This window comes from Centrocercus urophasianus, unplaced genomic scaffold, assembly GCF_019232065.1.
Source record: "Centrocercus urophasianus isolate 14NV4802_14NV808 unplaced genomic scaffold, USGS_Curo_1.0 seq_18, whole genome shotgun sequence".
Classification (NCBI taxonomy): Eukaryota; Metazoa; Chordata; class Aves; order Galliformes; family Phasianidae; genus Centrocercus; species Centrocercus urophasianus.
Window position 1 is genome coordinate 6,951,115 of NW_024884733.1, and position 20,469 is coordinate 6,971,583.

The 20,469-nt window shown below is 41.4% G+C and overlaps 1 long non-coding RNA gene across 1 annotated transcript in view; it reads right to left on the reverse strand.

Moving 5' to 3' along the window:
- The window catches only part of LOC122161019, a 21,810-nt gene extending 4,468 nt beyond the window's left edge, over nt 1–17,342 (reverse strand). Inside the window, exons 1-3 of the long non-coding RNA XR_006169035.1 lie at nt 16,968–17,342; nt 5,604–5,714; nt 4,717–4,854 (exon numbers count right to left, since the gene is read on the reverse strand). This is a non-coding gene — a long non-coding RNA (uncharacterized LOC122161019). The remainder of the gene's footprint in view (nt 1–4,716; nt 4,855–5,603; nt 5,715–16,967) is intronic.
- Between the last annotated feature and the right edge of the window lie 3,127 nt (nt 17,343–20,469).

Here is a 20,469-nt window from a genome sequence, read left to right on the forward strand (position 1 = left end):
AGGCTTCTTGTTGTTGTTTGTTTGTTTGTTTGTTTGAGTAAAGACTTATTTTGGTCCCAAAAATTTGACAATGGCACAAACAGAACCAGAGCTCACACTGGTATTTGCATAATTTGCATGAGGAAGGCTGAAATGCTTGAAGAACAAACCGTGCAAAGTTCAGGAAGATGATGCTTTTCGTATGTGGTAGGAAGGAAATGACAGAGGCGTGGGCAGTGGGGGAAATAGTCCCCATTATGCCACGCTGGGCATGCTCCACAGGCTGAATTCCTTCTCACATACATTCTAATCTGTACATTTTCACCAAAATGGTGATTTTGCCCAACTATTTCCATACAGACCCACCGCTAACAGAACAAGCACAGACAGATGCAAGTTAGCCCTGTGTTTTGGGATGTTACTGGAAGACTGCCTCAGAAAATGTCACTAAATGCCTCTACCGCTTTATCCTGGCAGTTAAGACACCCATTGGCTGGAACTTAAAGAATAATAAGGGCAGATGAGAAGAAAGGAGGTTTGGTGGAATAACAAGAGAAATCTTAAAAACCTGCATAAGTCAAGTGTTATAAAGCATATCATAAATTAGCACACCAACAATTAAAAAAAAAAAAAAGAGTAATAGAGCAGTTCAGAACCGCAGCGGAGCTATCCTCTGCTTGCAACTTCCTTCTCTTTCTGTGGTCATTGTGCTTTTGCTAACACCACTTTCATTGCCTGTATATTACCTGGGTTAAATTGCTTTCTCTCTCAGTTTACATTTCCTGCACTGATTCCATGCGTTCCTTGCCAAATCTCCTTTTCTAGCAGAGGACCATTGGACTAACAAGTGCAGAGGTTGATGTTTCCCTGAGAGGCTGCATCACAGCTCACACTATACGGTCCATCCAGCTGACCCAGCTGCCCCGAGCTCAAAGGCAGAGCCATGGAGTCACAGAACTGCTTGGGTTGGAAGGGACCTTAGAGATCATCTGGTTCCAATCCCCAGGAGAGATGGAAATAAAGCTGCACATTTTAAATACAGTATCTTCACATGTGAAACCTGCACCTCAGATAACCTCCATGTGAAAACAAATGTACTTGGCTCACATTATCCAATTACCCATCACATCCCATAGCTCAGAATATTAGATCTGGAAAAAGATCAGAAGCGGGGAGAGGCTGCCAGGAAAGAGAAGGCTTAGGACAGTGCTTCCTCTTGTATTACCAACACAGCTGATGAAACAGGGTTTGTTTTACAGTCATCTTAGAGTTAAAAATAGCATGAAAATGTAGTACATAACAGAAAACATTTACAATTGATAAAAAAACATTTGTGGAAATTAATAAATTAACTGGCAGTATTATGAGAGGAATTATATCCCTAACACACCAGACAAAAAGGTCTGGAGATGATGCCAGAAAAGGACAAGGTCAGAGTTCAGAGCTGAATCCTCAGCCCCAGTACTTCTCACATTTACCCACTGCCATCCTTTCACCACACCCTGTGCTGCAAAACATTGCAGGTTTCAGTGTTTTGTTTCTTTACCTTTCGTTCCTTACAGCTATTTGCTACAACGCAAGGGAGTGTGACAAAGGACTCAAGCAGTCCATCTTCTGCTCCATAACTTCAGGTTTTGGGGGAAAATAGTTTTGCTATGCATTTTTTTTCTATACATTATGTTATCCTATATATTTTTTCCTCTTTCCTCAACAGTGAAGCATTCCTTTCTCCTACCTTTCTCCCTCCCTGTATTTTTCTCTCTTTTTTTTCTTCCTGTTTTCCTGATTTGAGTAATAACCTCTGTATGGCAGGTAAGAGCCCAGCTGAATCCTCTATCCAGCCAAGCAGAGTCCCTATGACTCTCACAGGGACAGAGTCATTTCACATTTATTACATCTTTGAACAGACTTCAAATACTCATTTATTTTAAGCTTTAGAGCTATCGCATTTCAAATAACTTCCTCACGCTGAACTCCATCTCTTCATCTTTCTGCATGTGCCAAAGACTTTTAAAATACAGAATACTGAGAAGACTTATTGGAAATAAAAAGCAATAACAAAAAGAGACACCAAAGCATTGGAACTACACAAAACCACGACTGCACTAAAAGTCTGGATGCTTAGAGGAGGATCACATTTGCACCAATGACTAAAATTAATTAGTGCCCATCTTGGCCATGTGTGTGGCTCAGAGCAGGCAACAACTCAGCGCAGCAGAACAAAATTTCCTTCTCCACAATGCAGTAAGACCCTAAGCTAAAGCTGAACTGTTCTTCTTTTTGCTTTCTCTTAAAAGAACACCCTTCACTCTGTGTCAGGAAACTTGAACATTTTTAATAATACAATTTAAATAGAACATGAATAGTTTAAAATGAGTTTAAAAAATTCTGACTTGTGATGTTTAATGGAAGATGGAAAATGCAGTCATCAGAGAAACATTATACCTCACAAGGGAAATGTTCTAATCTATTCTTAACTCATTTTTATCAATAATCCCCATAGCTGGCTTCTAACCATCCCAGATGAGTAATCTAAAGCCTGGAAAAAAGCAGCTTAGACAGATGTTATCCACATCTGCAACTCATCTGCCTAGCTATATTAAGTCATTCACCTGTTAAAAACTAATTTACTGGTATATAGATGAATATACTTGAAGGTCACATAGCTAAAAATAACACTGCCTCCAGAGTTTTCTATACAGTGCATACAGTGAAATACATAAATAATCCTTGTCAGAACGCTGCTATAAAAAGGCATTGGCTTGAACTTCTAGCAGCAGACATTCCCAAGTTCATGCAGGGGTTACATTTCACGAATATAACTTAAATACCTTCTCAATGTATATAAAGTTGGGTATTTTATTTTTAGCAATACTTTGTTATTGTCATTGTTCAGGAAAGAAAAAAGCTACAGGCTCATCATGCCCCAACAAAATAATAGCATATGCCTAAAATTAGAAAAATCACATATGAACAGGGTGTTCAGTTGGTGGGGCTTTGTTATTTTTTAATTATTATTATTATTTTAAGGGAATTGCCCTGGGGCTCCCCATCCCCTGCTGCAGCAGGCAGCTATTGCAAGTTCGCCAGTACCTGTTCCCTGATAAATCCAGCCCCCTTGGGCTAAAGAGGGAATGTGGTTGTATTCTATCTTTTGCATCATTAATAATACTGCTAGCAGAGCTACGCAAACACACTGTAGTCTCTGTGCTGCCGTTACAACAGCCTCAGTAGGGCTTCATGGAATATTTATTGCTTGTCATTAAATACAAAATGGAAAAATTCTCTCCAATCCCTAGGAGTCTATGACGGCTTTCACCAACCTGAAAGAGGCAAACAAGGTTTCCATCCTTCATTAGGATGAGGAAAGCACCAAAATTACTCTTCAGCACGCAGATCCAGTGCCAAGCCATCACCTCAGTGCCACCCAGCATGGCCTTGGAAAGGTGTCAAGTCCTCCATGCACAGTCAAAGCCTTGCAATGCATTAATGAAAATGCAGCAGAAAAGCCAACGTGGCAGAACACCAGTTACATTAAAAAAAAAGATGTGCAGCTATCAAATTCTTGTCCATAAAAGAAGTTTTCTGAGAGTCAAAACAACAATGGAAAACTATGATTCTGGTATCAACGCTGTGCCAAGTACTGTCAGAAACAGAAAGGGATTCTGCTCCAACTGAGCAGATGGAAATGTCTTCTATCGCACTGAGATAAAGCAGTCCTCCCTCCTGGGAGCTGACCTCACAGCTCCATCTGAGCAAAGCCTTCCAGCCACCCCCATGCACAGCATGCTCTGGAAGAGAATCGTAGAACAACCAAGGTTGGAAAAGACCTCCAAGATTACCTAGTCCAACTGTCCCACTACCACCAACATTTCCCCATTAAGCCACGTTCTTTGGTACCACATCATTTGTTCATTTCTTGAACACCTCCAAGGACTGTGACTCAACCACCTCCCTTGGCGGCCTGCTCCAGCACCTGACTGCTCAAAAAGCTTTGATAATTAAACTATTTTTACTATTGATCCCTATCTTGCCCAGAGATGCAAACAGAAAGACAGTGATGTCCCATGAAAATAAAAAGAAAAAAAAAGAGACTTCCTAAGAAAAAACAGGATGCTGGGCTCCATTCAGTGTTCTGCTCACACCTGCTCCCTTTATGGCTGCGTAAACATCCTCGACTCCCTGCAAATATCTTTACATACTGCACACAGAATGCATCTTCCTCTGACTGTGTGCATCGCTCTCTGTGGGAGCGGCTGCACGTCACTCAGCATGCTCATGTTGCTAACAGGGTGCATGCATGAGTCACTCCTTATCGCATTTATGGTGCTCTGCCACAGTAGTGCAAAGACAAACACACAAATCCATTCACAAATGTTACAAAGAAATGCACAAGTTTTCCTCTTAGCAGAGCAAACAACGAGGAATCACCTATCAAACCACAAGATCAGCTGGCATCCTGGTCTATAGCATTACTTATATTTGCTTTCTCTTGCCTTACCCAATTTGATTAACTTGCATTCAGGATATGAGAATACATTCATGTTTATTTTTCCGAACAGAGTACCATGACTGGAGTAAAGCTCTGCTGGAGCAAAATTCCGCTGAAGTCAACGCTAGACTGACAGATGGGCTGGGTTACCATATGTTTCCACTGGCTGGGACACATCCTGTGACCTCAGCGGTGCCATGCAGATGCCCCATCACCTGCCTCCTGTGGGATGCTCTGGGGACTACCTCGGGGTGTTCCTGAGGAAGTGACCATCTGGTGAGGTCAAATGAGGATGCTCTGGTCAGCATTCCTTTCCATTTCCACTCTCTCCACTCTTGTGGGTCCATCTCAGCTCTGGATCATTTAACACCAGGTCATGAAACCTTCAGAAGTAGCATACGTAAGGACATAAAACTTTTATATTTTGCATGTATCACGTTAACGAGCTAAAGAAAATTTAAAGTGATTACTATTTTTATTTCTTAATTACAGAAGATCATTTTAGAAGCAATTTGACTGACTGATATTTAATAGAAGATATTTCAGGCATGTAAATGCAAACTGTCAATTCCTGACAAGTCAATAATCCTTCATAACCAGCGGCACAAAAATCTAATAAAGGAAAAGAAATTAAAGATGCGCTGTGTCTTTTCTAAACTTATTTGTGATTCACCTCTTAAATTTGGGATGGTGATTTTCTTGTAAGAGAGATTCAATATGTATAACAAAGAACAGGCTCTATCTTAAAGCATTTATCATCTTAATAAACAAAAGCCAGGAGGAGAGACAGGAAATCAATATATTCGGTTTAGGAACAATATCAGGAACAATGAATTGGGGAAAAATAATTAGAGGAAACAGAAGATAAAGCATGCTGGAGTAATTTTAGACAGAAAAGGACAAAAACATTCTTCTAACCTGGCAGGGGAACTACAGGGAGTATGACCTGGGCAGCTAGAAGTTATAAATAGTATGGAACAATAGAGAATAAGAAATACCAGAACTTTTCAAGCCAAGGGAGAGACATGAGACTTTACAGTGCCATAAATATTTTTTAGTAGTAACTAATGATCGTGTGAGTGGGACAGTTACTTTTTCCTATTCAATGGTTGTTCATGAGTGTCTCTCTTACCTATTTCCAGTGGGACTGTGTGTTCACAGGTAAAGACGCTAGAGAGTTCAATTGAGACAGTTGCCAAAATGACCGTACAGTTGGTGATGTAGATCTGAAACACGACAATATCTGAGGCAAAAGAAAAATAGAAAGAAGTTTAACTTCAGTTTGAGCAAAAGATGACAACACAGCCCCAGCTATCACTTTCCATTACTTTGATACTAACTGATGATGAGTTCCATGACTGATCTACGAGAAGAACCTGTCCAGTCCAATGTGGTTCTGACCATTTCACTTGAGTTTATTTCACAGAGGTAAATTTTTCTCTTCCAGAGAGCACTTTCCACGTTATAATAGCTTTCCTCTAACCACACAGATTTCTTTCTTTCCCCTCTGCTTCGCTATCTTCATTTTCTTTAATCAAGCTGCAAGGTACAGTACTTGGGGCGTTTACTATCTGCCTGCAGTGCACGAGGAGAAGTTATAAGCAAGGCAGCATAAGAAGAAAGATGTGGTAATGGTAAGCAAATTTGGGATCACTCCGTAATGCCTCTTTTGTATTAAAAATCCTCAATATTTTCAGGCAAGACCATCTCCCAACGTAATTGGTGATGTACCCAGTTCAACTTTTGGATATTTCACTCAAATCCCCTACTCAGCTTATGTTAATCTATTTATAGCCATCGCTGTAACCATCCAGTTTTCTGACCTTTCATGGGTATTTCATTACGTTCTTCATTTTCCAAACTGAGTCAACTCTTGCTTCCGAGTTATTTCTGAAGACAATACAATACGCAGAGATAATGCAGTATTTTCCTCCCTCCAGAAGTTTCCTCAGTAATTTTTTTCTTATTTCATTTCAGAAGGCATTGTAAATACATCCAACCACATTTCTATTCTTCTTGGGCCATTTCATCAGCTGCTTTTAAACAGCAGAACTCTGATTTGGGTACCCATTCTTCTGAGTCTCACCAAAATCAGCAGCATGACGCAAATTTATGTTCAATTAAGATTTAGCCCAAATATATAATCTCTAAGTACTGGCATTAATTATTTATTAAAAAGTTGGAAATACATATATATATATATATATTTTAAAGCCTAAATATAGCATAAACAGAGAAAGCATTGAAAAATAATAGTATGTGTAAACACAGTATTAGAAGAAATATTCTTCTCTGAAAGAGTAGCGGTGGACTGGAATGGGCTGCCTGGGGACGTGGTGAGGTCACCATCCCTGGAGGTGCTCAGTAACCATGGAGATGTGGCATTGAGGGATATGGGCAGTGGGCATGGTGGGGGTGGGTTGGTGATTGGACTTGATGATCTTGGAGATCTCTTCCAACCTTAATGATTCTAGAAAAAGGGTAAACAGAACTCCTTTGGACTAACTTTGTGTTCTGTCATGTACCATGACTTGCATTCACTTTTACGACACAAAGACTGGTGGCTTCCAAGCTGTCCAAAAGGCATTTGGGAAGGTTCATAAACCTGTCCCATCGTGAGCACCATCAGGCACAGAGTTGCAGGATCCCTGGCAGAATATATTTTTCAAGTCTTGATTAGAGACTGCTGGCAGCTATTTTTAAATCCTAGAATACAGGCCTAACAAGGACAGACAATTAAACTAATTCTGTATTTGGAGACATGCTTGCTGACAGAGGATTTGGCTTGACTTCCCGTTGCTCTTTTCTGACTCCAGCGATTCAATATTTTACCTATTTTCAAGCTAAAAGGCCAGGACTAGATGAGTTTGATTCACGTGCGATTTATATGACTGATTAAATGCACTTACAAATTCTTGTCTTGGTGCTCCTTTGCTTCTCTTCCTCCCTCGCCTCTGCTCTAGGCAAGAAATAAAAATACCTCTGCCAACAGAAAGGTCTATCTGACCTCATTATACAAAGTCTGGTCATAAACAACATTTTGTCTGAATAAGGGTTTTGCAAAATGATGTTCCTGCTGTGCTGTAGGACGGACTTTAACTGCAAATGTAGGTAGACAGAGCCAAAAACCTTACCAGCATAGGTTTGGAGCAACCATTGACCAATAATCTCTAATAAATAAGTGAAGCCATAAATAACAGTGAAATGCAGCAGGGAATTTGAGCTAAGACATCATGGCTTACCCTGCGTGGGGTAAGCTGTTATTCATTCTCTATCTACAACCTCATTGATCTTCCAGCGGCTTTCTGTTGACTGGGAAGGAAGGACTGTCCCAGCTTGTTAGCCAGATCAGAAATAAGACCTTATGAACTCATTCCATTGTACCCTCTCCACGTACTCACACAAAGGTGTGGCCATGGGTACTTTTCACCAGCTAGGTGAGCTTCCTGCCAAGTCTGCAGCACCATAGGACTAAAAGCTGCTGAGTATATTTGCACATGGAATAACAGTGGTTCCTGAAAGCCTTTCTTCCACTTACTGATTTGGTCACCAGAGAGTGTAGATGTGGGGCATACGGCACCTTCATTTTACACCAATGAAGCACAACACTGAAGCTGAAATAACTTATCTTGCAGAAAATCTTTTACAAGGTTGAGAACAGAATAAAGCCCAAAGTTTACAGACCAGTGATATAATCACAACGTCCAGCTTTTATTACCTAATTATTCTTACTGAAACCAAATTAGTATTGGATACATTGGGACATTAGCCAGGGAAAATATAGCAAGAACTGACCCAGTGGGAATTAAAAGTTTGGCTTGTGTTATTCCAGGCATGTTAATATTTACATTCATCCCCTACAGAGGCTAATCTGAAATTTTGCAGTGGTTCCCAAAGAGCTGAGAAGGTCTCTGAGGGAAGGACGGATGCAGAGAAGTTGCTCACTGTGCTTATTACCTCATCCAGTCCCCAAGTAGCATCTCTGGGTCTGCTTTCAACTGCTCCAACCTGTTTTTTCAGGCTGAACCTGAAAGAGTTTGGTTTGGATGAATGCCCATAAAAGATATACAAGCACTACCTGTGTTTACTTGTTCTAGCATTATTTTTAGTTGCTGCCCATATCTGCTACTTCACAACAAGAACAAAGCAATCCTTTGATTTCTTCATGGAAGAAAATCATGATCCCTTGAACAGAAATGCTGTTTGTAGCCCATGACATACTGAAAACGCCTATAAACATTGACATTTTTGTGTTAGGTGAGATACCAAGGAAGCCATCATTTGCTATTTGTGGAAAAACTGAGCATCAGACAGGCTCAGGCTCCTGCATCTTCCTTTATGGAACCAACAGGACAGTTACCCAAAAATAAAACAGTAATCCTAAAAGCAAATTGCCCACATGGAAATATTTCCCTACGTGCTATTTGGCATTTAATGAGTAGGTGCAGCAAAACTGTACTTAGAGAAAGGAAAAAGAGCGTGGCAGGAAAACAACTGCATGATGTTGTACTAAAACATTGTAAGTTCTGCGCTCAGAGAAGCATGTTGAGTTGCAGCAGGAAACTCAGGGCTGGCTGCTGCTTGCTCACATCCCAGTTCTGTGCTGGCTCCAAGACCTCACCTACGCAAGGCAGTATGTCCCACATAGCCTTGTAGGAACATTATGGCACGTTTGAACCAATGCAAATATTTCTTACTTCAAGCATGCGTGGGATTTATAAAAATCACACTGCCACAGAAATCAAAGCATCCTTGCAGTAGTTTATATTTGCAACTTGAAAAACCACAGAGGTACTACCATTTGCAGTAACCTATTCTGATGGTGTTGACCTTGCTCTGGTAGTTACTAGAAGCTGACCACGCAATCTCCCACCTCAGAACTCTCACCTAGAAATCTCATCTTCTAGAAATTCTTGCCATTTGCCTCAGAGTTTTAAATTATAACAAGAGCCAAACTGTCTTCGCTGCCAGGGACATCAACAGAATTTGATATGTGCAACAGAACAGGATTTGTGCCACATGCAATAAATCACAACAGAAGTGTTATCTATCTTAAGCAGGCTAGATTTCAAGTAATAAAAAAAAGCTGGCAGTCATGCACTGAAGCCTTCAGTAAACACATCACCTCCAACACACAGCCAGCAACACCAGGAAACTCCCAGAAGTTTCTGGACAAAGATTTTTCTTCACCTGACCCTTAATGAGCCTCCTGATAGTAACTACATTATCAGGATGCTTCTGGAAGCAGGCTCAGGTATTCATGACCAAGTATTGTGAGAGTACCTCTGATTTACTGCTGGGATAGGAGTGTTGAGCCTGAAGGCTTCTGCACACTGCGGGAACACATGGGGCTTTGAAAGCATCATCCATAGACCCACAATAAGTGTGACTTGTGAGATGCTATTCTTAGCTCAGTGAGCAATTACCAACACATTAGTTATAGGATCACATAAGCAAAGAAGAATACGTTTTTCTCTGAAGTTTAGGCATAGTGAAGGAATAATAATCTGGGTAAAGCATTACTGTAGGACTGGGACCATGTACCTTGGTAATGAAGGACTCCCACTGGCCAAAATAATTCTGACATCCCCAAATTTGCTGAGGTGAATATCTGCCACTGTTAGTCCCTAAAGTGATTTGAGCACCAAAGATAATTAAAGAAGATGAACAGCAGAGTTATTCCCTTGCCTTAGGGCACTCCTGTGCCTCAGGCTTGGTCTCTGCACATCTTCAAGCAGGTCCTTTGGATCTGGAAAGCTGCTTTGTTAAGCCCAGAGCACAGAGTCGTTGGTTCCCACCTCACTTTGCAGCAGGAGGTGGTAAAACCCTTTTGGCAGCACCGTAACGAGCTGTACGTTCTGCATCGGTTCCCGCTGCAGTCGGGTGTGTTCCGAGGATGTCAATCGCACAGCAAACAGCTCATCGGGGCTCGTTCTGGCCCAGCTTACAAAGACAAAGAGTCTTTTCCAAAGATGACACTGAGAAGCAAATTTAAGTCACAATCAGCTGGAACAAGACGTTACAAAATGGCTCAGGGTTTATGATAGGCAGCTTTTCTTTGTACAGAATACCCCCTTTTCTGAGGCTGATTACACAGAAGAGCAGGAAGCATCATCTTACTGAAAATGGAAAGGAATTGGTTGTTTCACATGCAGCAATCAGAGAAGAAAAGCAGGTACAGTTCCAAGTGAATGTCACCTTGTAAAGGGCTTGAACATAAAGCCAGAAATTCATGAGGGTTTAAAGCCACGCTCACACCATTTAGTTTTGAACCTACAATGCTTAGAATAAAATTTGTTTCTCCAGCCCAGTAACCTGTTTAATCCTAGTAAGAGTTTTGTACTATGAATGCAACCGTATCCACAGTGTATGGAAGAAGAACAAGTGCTTTAATCAGAACATGATAAAGATCTATTCAAGAGCAGACAATAGAAAAGAGATGAGAGAGAATGGAATAGAAGGGGATAAGTTGACTATAAGGGGAAACTCTTTGCAGCACTGTCTTTCCCTGCCAAGCTCAGGACGACCAAGGAGAGCAGCCCCATCAGCTCTGCTGCACTGGGACACTGCTGGTCCTGCTCACAGTGCAAAAAGCAGCATAGGGCCATTTCTCCTCATCCATCTGTTCATTCTGCAAAGCAATTTGTAAAGCAGTGACAGATTTTAAGATAAAAGATTTTAAACAGAAGTCATTTTGTTTTCATCTCTCGACACAAAGCGGAGTCATACAAGGCTGAGATCCTGGGAGCTGATTATCTTTCCCCTTATAAACCAAATGTTGCAGTAAGTTTCTGTATTTCCTGCATCCTCAGCCAGGGCAACAGTAGAGGAATCAGATGCAATAAAAATCTGTTGCTAAAACATACACTGAAACACGACCTGAGCTGGAGGAACAACTGCCGCACATTGCATACAATTCAGAAGGGCATTTGGGTTCCTGCTGTCGTTAGGAGTTGTATTTTAATAACTGCAGAACACGATATGCTTAGAACTGCGTGCAAGAGCTGTATGGCAGTGCAACATGAGCAGCAGCCTGCGCTTTCCCTTGGTTCACACTAGGCAAAGTATCATAATTTCTTCTCTCTCCAGCAGATTTTATGCCAATGTGTACCCAAAAAGCTGTCATGCAGTCTCTGTCCCCGTGATGTATTGCACCAACCTCTCATTTCCCACAAGCTCATTTTTAAAGAGCTTCTGTTCGTTTATGTCTGCCTCAGAAAAGGTCTGCATTGCTTTTCCCCCAACCCCGCCAAGACTAATACAGAAAAAGCCTGAGCATCAATCAGGTTTCATAACCAATTAGCCAGCAGATACTCTGGCTGCATTCGCTATTGGCCTCTTTCGGCTGTTTTTGCTTCTAAAATTAGCTCAGCTATTTCCTGCACAGAGGCTCAGGAGAGCAGCAGACTCATAGCAAGGGGCTGCAGCACAGAGCATACAGCAAAGCCCTCTCCATGGGGCTGCACGGGGAAAGGGGAAACTGCCCACCACCCTGTAAGGAGCAGGCAGAAATGGGCACGCAGGATTAAAAGTTGCTTATGAACTCCATCCACTGCATCTCCAGAGCTCCTGTTGTTATTTTCACACAACCTTGCTCCTCTTTGGCTCACTGCTGAGCAGCCAGCATCTCACATCTGGTGATAAAATAACGTGCATGCCCTGGGTGCAGTTGCCACAGCCACCAAAAGGTGAAAGCCATGATTTCTAAATATGATTCCCACCTCATTTTTCAGGAGTTGTTGTTTTCAGCTGATGCACTCCTACAAAATCCATAGGGTAAGTTTTGGTAAGTTCCGATATCCCCTTGGTGAGCAATGTGTTTATTCCCCACTCTGTGCAGGCTCTGTTTACATACTTCTGTCTGGGGGAAAAAGATTGGGCCTCAATAAAAAGATAGGTTGCACTTCTCCAACACGTGTACATTTTCTCCCATCGCTCAGATTTGCTTCCCCCGACAGCCAGCCTGAGTTACAAATTGCAAGCAAAGCAGCTGCTTCAGGCCACGTTGCAATCAGTCTCATGCAAGACATTTAACAGAAGCTTTTAGAACAAGGAACTGACAAATCACGACCTGCTGTGGGCTGCTCTGAAAGGTCAGCTTAGGAACATATCTTTTCAAGTGAGGTGTGGCATCTGCAGAGAAATGGTTAGAAAAACAAGAACACTGGCTGCTCTCAAAAGGCCTGCTCCAGCAGCAAGCACTTTTAAAGGAAAGAAAGTAATCGAGTTGCACCAGAATGGGCTAATAAATAATGCTATGCCTCCAATGTCTGTGATGGCATTTTGTGAGGATAATGCCAGAGCAGCTGTGCTAAGGTACGCCTCATAAAGATAAGCAAAGAGTTGCTGTATTGAACACATGTTGTAAAAAGAAAGAAGATGCTCACTAAATGAACGAAGGCAGCTTTAAAACAAACCTGGGTTTCTGGGGAAACTAAAACTGTTTGCTCTATAAATCCAGAGCATCCCTTTGGGGCAGGAGAACTCGGCAGCACGATGAGCAGCACCATCGGGTGTTTATATAGGGGCTGGAAGGAAGGGAGCAGGCAGAAGAGATCACTCACCCTTCTGTTTGTTTCCTGCTTCCTGACACCTTTAAACCACTATTATCAAAAGACTGAGTGTTTGCTTCCAGGATTTTCTTAAGATCAAAATTAAGAACTGAAATACAGAAAAGGGAGGATTCTCTTTGCAGTTGCTGTTAATGTCTTTGTATAGCTGAACTGCAGTTTATGTAAGCGAGCATTGACGTGCAGGCACACCAGTAACTGATTAAAAATCACTCACCTACATCTGCACATGGGAATATTTAGCTCATGTGAATGCTGCTCTGCTTCTGCTCTTCTTATGTCTGAATTTATTGTCTCTAAATGATAAGGGAGACAAAAGTTAACAAATCCTAAAACGTTTTACCTTCAGTAGCTGCATTAGATTTGATTTCAGCAGTTACAAAAATACACAGGAACTGGTGCTGCTGCAGACTGATTCTATCACCGATGGCAGGCACTCAGATCACTGGTGCCACCTGAGACTCTTCCAACTGTTAATTTTTTTGCAGTACACCAAATCTATTTTTTAAAATCATAGAATCATTATGGAAAAGACCTGTAAGATCATCCAACTGCCCACCTAACACCAGTATTTCCCCACTAACAACATTCCTTAATACCACACCTTCCCAGTTCTTGAACACCTGCAGGGACAGTGACTCCATCACCTCCCTGTGCCAATGCCCAACCACTCTTTCGGAGAAAGTTTTCCCTCCCCTGGCATAATCTGAGGCCATTCCCTCTCATCCTATCACTGTTACCTGGGAGAAGAGGCCAATCCCCATTTTTTCCCACAACCTCCCATTCAGAGCACTGTACAAGGTCTCCCCTGAGCTCCTCTTTCCAGACTGTCCCATCCTATTTCCCTCAGTCATTCCTTGTAAGACCTGTGTCACAGACCCCTCACAGCTCCATTGCCCTTCTCTGGACATGCTCCAAGTGTCTCTCACGTCATAATTACAGACATTCAGAGGCTCCATTCCACCATCAACATAAGGATTCTGGCTGAATGCACTTCAGGTTAAAGGAAAAAAAAAAACAAGAGAAAACATTTTCCAGAATCTGCTCTTCAGAAAGTGGTACATACAAGTCAGAGTGTTGTATGAACACAAGCCCAATTTTTTTCTTCCAAGACTGACATGTAAGTCAGTGGTACACAGCAGTTCTCTCCTGCTTTTCAGCTAATGCAATAAAGATTAAGCAAGAACCACCTCCATTTCAGTAGTGGCATCCACGCCTTGGGCTCTCATGGCTAAATTTTGTTTCTTATAGTCTCTGGAGTACTTGTTAGTGTGGACTTCACAAATGGCATCTGAAATCTTTGTATCTCCATCTCTCACCACCAAACACATTAGAGAGGGAATGCTATTTTGTGCAGGAAATGATGATAAAACCCCGCTGCACACTACGCATACCAGGAGAACAGGATGTTGCACTTGGAATTCCACTGAAAGACGTTATTCTGTCAGAAAGAAATGAGGTTCTTCATCTTTGTTTGGCACATGAGTGTCAAAATCCAGGATGGATGTTGAGAAACTTAATCAAATGCAAGAACATTTTTCTGTGACAATGGGTATCTGACCCTGCTGGGAGAGCAAGGTAACAATTATTTTTGTCCTTTTCCTTGTAGGGGAAGGTGGCAGTAGGGAACTTGCCTTAATTAACACTGGATCAAAAATAACAGCAATAATCCATGTAGGATTTTGAACTCAGATTGAAGGCTGTCAAAGACAAAAATGACATCATCAAAATGTTCACAGAGATACTGAAACTGACAATTTTAAGCCTCCTGACTCCTGTATACACACAGACAGAAACAGGATTACGTCAGAACATAAAACATAACACACCTACTCATGAAGGTGACATATAATCCCACAAGTACAAAAAACAAAACAGGAAATTGTATTAAAGTAAGCAAAAAACCCAAAGCGAAACAAGAACAGGAAGCCATTAGCTGCAAGTCTTGAGGAAAAACAAGAACGTTAGATTCTTTTCATTCCTGTTAACAATTTAGATAATGTCCAAACTGCAGGCACAACTGCTCTCTTTATTATCAGCTGCCAAGGAGGGTAGATGAAGACGCAAAAAAAAGGGACCATTAGAGAAGTGACGTAACTGAACACGAGAGCCCATCTCCTTATTTAAGTAATTAAAAATAATAATACAACAGCAGTGTTAGCCTAATCAGTGTCAACATGTAAGAGGCAGTGATTAATTTAACATGCTCTTACTCAGTTAACATAAGACTACACCAGACAGATTACTCTTCCCAAGGGCTCTCTCACTGATCATATTAAGAAGTTAACTTCTTCTTGCATATTTAAAGCTGAATCATGACAGACCCTGTAAGTTATAACCTGGCTATGAGCAGTGCTCAGCCGCACCTACCTTCCTCAGACCTCCAACTAAGTGAAGTCAGCACAGAGCAGACAAATCCAGCAAGCTACAGCAGTGCTTTACTATATGTGGGCATGGATGCCAGCCGCTGCTGCATGTTCTGCATTTTTACTCCAAATAAGCTTACCTTATTTACCTTTATTGCCTTACAGCTATGCTGTAGCTTATGTAGATACAGCCTGAGAACATGAAGATCAAATAGCTAGAGAGGACCTCATGTTATCAGTTCTGTTTTCTCTGAGCTTACAACTTGAAGGCAGGATACTGTGAAGGCACTCGTGAGCGAGAAGCGCTGGGTGACATCTGGACTTGGTACTGCCTCTGCTTGGTTCACAGAGAAAGAGTTGTCTCTGCAAGCTCATCCTCAGCAGTTCCTGGCATGTTATCTTTGGAAAAATGAGATATTCCAGCTGACTAGATCCCCACCCATCAGTATCACAAGTCTTCCTGGCCACATCAGACAACACTAAGCTTGCAACATGACCCAATAAAAAAATAAGGATCAGTCAGTAAAATCTATGGGCATCTATTAACATTGTAATTGCAGTCACCAAAGAAAGGCGTGTCCAGCCTTAATTTGGTCTTGCAAGTTGTACCCACGAGACATGAGAAAAACTAATTGCTTTGCTATATCCCAAGGTAGTTTTTAAGCAAAGCAAATGCAAGTGCAGATGTAGTTGGTGTGTGGTGAAGTATCATTAACAGCGTGAGTACTAACCACGTATGTAGTACATCACATCCAAAATATGCCTCAAGGTATGAACACTTGCAATGTTTTCAAAGTCCACTGAGGAAGCTGGACAAAAAGATGACACTGCTCCTGAGGAAGTGACCCCTGCCTCCTATTTATACACACTATACAATACAATACTATACAATAGAAGAAATGGGATTTCAAGGGAAAAAAAAAACCAAACAGATATATCAACTACTGCATTCTTTATCTTCAAAGATTAAGAAAAAGTGGAAGTGTACATCAGGGCAAGATCAATTAGTACTTCAGACAAAAATCAGACTATTTTAATAAGTTAGCATTTTGTAATTTCAGAGTTGCATTTGTGTCCATAAATATTATCCTCTATTCTGGGTTTTGCTTTATTATGAACTTGAGGACAAAAGGAGGACAAGAAAGGAAATGGAAGAATAGCAAAACAACAAGGAAAGAAGAAATGTTTAGGTAAAAATAAAGGACGGGAACAGTACATAGAAGCATTTCTACTTTAGTAGTTCAGTCCACGGTATAGCAGGATAAAATAGTGACGTTAAACAATGAACTTTCACCAAGTTTGTAAATAAGCAAGAGAACAGAAAAGTATAAAACCCTCTTATAAACAGTGGACTGAGAACAATATGGACTCAAGCCCAGCCTAAATTAAACATCTCATTTTTAACTCATTGCCCTCTCGGAGATGTTCTGGACTTAAACTTACTTACAAAAGGAGAAAAAACATGACAGATATTTCTTATCTGCAAGAATTTCTGATGAAAACTGTTTAGCAATACAGCAAATGGCTACTGAAAGGCACGGAACCAACCACATTACTTACTGATCAGCCTTACCACACCTACACAAATTATTCATGTGAGAAATCGGACTTCATTAGGACCTTTGTATGCACATCAGTATTTGCAGAATCAGGAATCAATGTCAAATGCTGAGAAAAAACCCTTATGCTAATATTTATACATAGATGCATATAATCAGATAGGGTGTGACAACCAGTTTACAGCCATAAAGCTGTAAACTGAGCTCCACCATTATTTATATCTTCAGAAGAGAAGGATAACAAACAACTTCCTCACATGTGTGCCTGAGACATAATCCAAACCTAATCAAAACTCTCTGGGAATATTGTTTGTCATTAAAAACCACTAGGCCGCATCAGTCCTCTGCAGTGGAGCAGCTGATGCATCTGATACTGTGCCTGATTCCTCCATTAGTATTTTTTATTTTCTTTGGGGAAGAAGTATTTGAATGTGCCATTTCAAAATGAAGGATCTCAGACAGACAAACACAGCCTTTATTGCAGAACACCCATTTGGACTTTGGCTTCACTGCAGTCAAGATTGCTATCTTTAGAGTTAGGCTATGCCAAATAGCAAGGAATTTTATTTACCAAGATATGAGGATTGTAAATTCAAACTGTAAATCTAAAATAGAACCTGAAGCATACAACGTACCTACTGCTGCTGTGAGCACAATCATTACAACTTTACAGCAGTTGTGACCTCTGAACTCTGTGCACCGTATATTGTGTTTGTCTGTGCAATAAACTGTGTGATGCAAATTTAGCTCTGCAGTGACAGAGAAGCCACTTCACTGTCGGGAAAGAACTGCAGCAAACATATGATGCAGTTATCCAGATACAAACACTGCATGAACATCACTACAATGACCCTGCTCCATCTAACATGAAAACCAAGTAGTTTTAAGTAGTTCTGTGGCAGGGGAGGTTCAGGTCTGATATTAGCAAGCATTTGTTTTCCAAAAGGGTGGTGATACATTGGAATGGGTTGCCCAGGGAGGCGGTGGCATCACCATCCCTGGAGGTGTTCAAGAACTGTTTAGTTGTACTGAGGGACACGGTTTAGTGAGGAAATATTGGTGGTAGTTGGACAGCTGGACTGGATGACCTTGGAGGTCCTTCCCAACCCTTGGTGATTCTATGATTCTATATATAGAAGCTGCAAAACAACTGTCTGTGAGATGAAGGCCACTTTACTTGTTCTTCCAATTTGAGTACCTTGTTGGTTTTGAGCTCCATTTTTCAGCTCTGATGTCACAATTCTAATTCCAGCATCATCTCATTTACAACCACTGCTGACTTCCCTCACAACAGGAGAAGACCTGATCTCTGCAGCACACCGAGCCCTGTCATTTACACCAGATTCCTTCCTTTCAACGGGACACAGCTTTTACCATTTTTGGTATCTTAAGTCTACGTCAAGCTCTTTGTGCATGTAGTCAGATTCCTGTTAAGTAACACAGACAAAACTGTTAATACTGTTTTCAGTGGCTTCAAACTGTTAGCAGATGGCACAGCATGCAGCTTTAAGTGATTCATGAAACATAAAAAGGATAACAATCTACTGGAAGTGTCTCATCCAGCTTCAAAGCACTGAACTTACATTCCAGTTACACAGAATTCGGATTTCATTGCATCATTTGAAGGGTAGACGATGTGTTTTTTTCTCCCTTCTTCCCTTCCCACCACATTAACATCACTAGGGGCTGGGCCTTCAGAGCCAGAGGTTACAGCGTTCAATATGAACACATCAAAAACTGTTCCTGAAATAGTCAGCCAAGGATTTTCTTCTGGCTTTGGCTTCTGTATTTGTATTTCATGGTAAAGTTACAGTTGCGATACTCCATGTGTATAATACAAAAGGTAACCGGGAGTTCATACCCCGTTGGGTAACTGGCAAAGAAAGAGAAATATGGAATTAAACTCTCCCACATATTAAACTGAGTGTGTAAATGAGGTACACAAGGACATATCCACAGAACATACTGCTATCATGTTACCAGCAACTTAAACAGCTTTGTCATAGCGACTGCTCCTTTAAGGAAGGTATTGAGGACTGTTTCCACAACTGGGATAAGTAGCTATGGGAAGCAGAAGCTTCTATGTGGAGAGCAGCATCTGTAATACAGAGCACACCAACAGTCCCCCTTCTGCAGTCGCTGCACTGATGAAGCTGCCAAGTGGCTGGAGCACAAGCACAGCACCATGTGAAAGAAGAAAAGATCAGCATCTAGAAATATATTAAGCTCCAGAGACCAATCTGACTTGGCAATTGCTAGGAAGCACAGAAGCAGGAATCAAAATATTAAGCTAAGAATCAGAGGACAGTGTCAACAGAAAGCAACCCTAACACAGTTTTGCACGCTAGTCCCACAAACACCTGAGGATTGAGACTCCTTTCGATAAGTTCAGATGATTTTTTTTCCTTAATTTGATTAGATTTCAGTGTATGCTTCCATTTGAGCCAGCTCAATGCAGCAGGCAGCGGGAGTTGGGCAGATGCAGCATGCAGAGGTGCACTCAGGGAGCCCCAGGGGCAGGCTGAGCTCCCAGACTGGGGAGCTGGGGAAGCAGCCAGCAGACTTGGCAGCAGCATCACTGTCAGCCACACAGTTCTGCAATACCTGGCAAGGTGAGCAGCATGGATCCAGCGATGGTGGCCAGCCTCAAGCACGGTCCAGGCCTTCTGACATCAGATGAGGCAGGTCAGTGTTGAGTTATGATGTTGTACCAGTTGATAAGTGTCAGGATTAGGTCTGCAGACAGCAGCAAGGGTGAGGCACCAGCAGCAATCACCAAGCAAGGTCTGGGCACAGCAACTGGGCAGGTCTGAAGTCAAATCAGAAAGTCAGCCTGTGGATCAGAGCCAGGCTGGGTCAGTAAGACAGCCAGACACAGGAATGGCTGCAACACAAGGACCTCAGATGTAGCAATGACAGGGAAGGGTTATAATGCCCTGGGAGCCTTGGCAAGGTGATTTTTTTGTTGCACAGTATCAAAGGCAAGTCAAATGCATTAATTTAAATGCACAGAGTGAAAATACAGAATATTCTTCTTAAAGTAGCTGAAGCATAAAACAAAGACCAAGATTCTACCTTTGATTTTTTTCTCAGTGGTAAGATTTGATTTTTGAATAACTTTGGTTGTTGTTTGTGTGTAAGACATTTCTTATCCCAAATGATTCCTACAATACAACAATTTTCAGAGGGTGAAGAAGGAACTCGTCACACTGCAAATATAGTTTAGATGCATTCATCATATCCTTCTTCTAACCTGTATCAACTATTTGCTTCAGGACTTCAGTGTTGCTTTAATTGATCAAAGCTGTGGGTGACATTTCTGGTATTTTAAGTATTTACCATTCATTCCAACCAGGAATTTACAGTGAAATGCTTAATGGGAGCTTTCATGAATGACGGAAATGCCTCCAGTTAAGCAACAACTAAACAGATTTCCCAGGCTAAACCAAGTTTTCTGGTTGTTTCTATCGGACATCTTTGTTTCTTTTGGCAGTGGAAAGAAG